Source organism: Nicrophorus vespilloides, unplaced genomic scaffold (genome assembly GCF_001412225.1).
Source record: "Nicrophorus vespilloides isolate i.1.1-1 unplaced genomic scaffold, Nicve_v1.0, whole genome shotgun sequence".
NCBI lineage: Eukaryota > Metazoa > Arthropoda > Insecta > Coleoptera > Silphidae > Nicrophorus > Nicrophorus vespilloides.
Window position 1 is genome coordinate 19,487 of NW_017096658.1, and position 1,443 is coordinate 20,929.

Consider the following 1,443-nt stretch of genomic DNA (forward strand, 5'->3'; position numbering starts at 1 on the left):
CAAAACTAAAAGTCGCCGTAAAGATCAAAGCGTCCTGTTTTTGATCCTCGATTAACTAATAACTAGTTTTTGCGTTACGTGCGAAATGCCAAAGACATTTAATCTGGATTACTACACGATCGAGTTCACGAATCCTGTTTGTTGCCAGGTCTCGTTTATTTCTCTTTTGGTGTAATTTTTAAAAGTCACAATTAATAAATCTAAATATCACGACTAGTCAGTCTACACTGCATATGTTATATTTTCGTGCACAGCCTACGCGTTATGTTTTCAACGAAATCAATTTACAAGTACGAAATGTATGTCAGAAAAATATTTTCTTTATTTATTATTCACAAACTGAAATATAAATCTAAACTAAGTTTTCACTTAATTTACTTACTAATATTATAAGATTAAAAGTCATTTTTTTATGTTTTATTCGAATTACTGCATTCGTTCTAATAAAGCTAACCTTTTATATCAATTTTACTGCGTGCGTTTATTGCAATTTAGCGAGGTTTATGGTCTCTTCCTGCACACGAAATACTTCAACATACTAAATTTATTTGGATTTTGGCCAGACAAAGCAAATTTTAAGTTTACATTTTCTAAATTATCTCATTTTAAAATATTGGAATATATAAATTTTCGGTGGCAATCGCAAACCCGACAACCGAAATAATTTCTATCGAAATCCCGACTGTATCGAAATCCCGACTATATCAAAGTCTCGGTAACCATAATCCCGACTATATCGAAAATGTGATTTTGGTACAGTTGGAATTTTGATATAGTCGGGATTATGTTTGTCGAGATTATGGTTGTCGAGACGAGATTATGGTTGTCGAGATTCTGATACAGTCGGGATTATGGATGTCGAGATTTCGAACGTTTGAAACCGGTCTATATCAAAATCTCGACTATATCAAAGTCTCGGTAACTATAATCCCGACTATATCGAAAATGTGATTTTGATACAGTTGGAATTTTGATATAGTCGGGATTATGTTTGTCGAGATTATGGTTGTCGAGATTATGTGTCGAGATTCTGATACAGTCGGGATTATGGATGTCGAGATTTCGAACGTTCGAAACCGGACTATATCAAAATCCCGACTATATCAAAGTCCCGGTAACCATAATCCAGACTATATCAAAAATGTGATTTTGTACAGTTGGAATTTGATATAGTCGGGATTATGTTTGTCGAGATTATGGTTGTCGAGATTCTGATACAGTCGGGATTATGGATGTCGAGATTTCGAACGTTTGAAACCGGACTATATCAAAATCCCGACTATATCAAAGTCCCGGTAACCATAATCCAGACTATATCAAAAATGTGATTTTGATACAGTTGGAATTTTGATATAGTCGGGATTATGTTTGTCGAGATTAAGGTTGTCGAAATTCGATACAGTCGGATTTGTAATATAGTCGGGATTATGGTTGTCGAGTTTT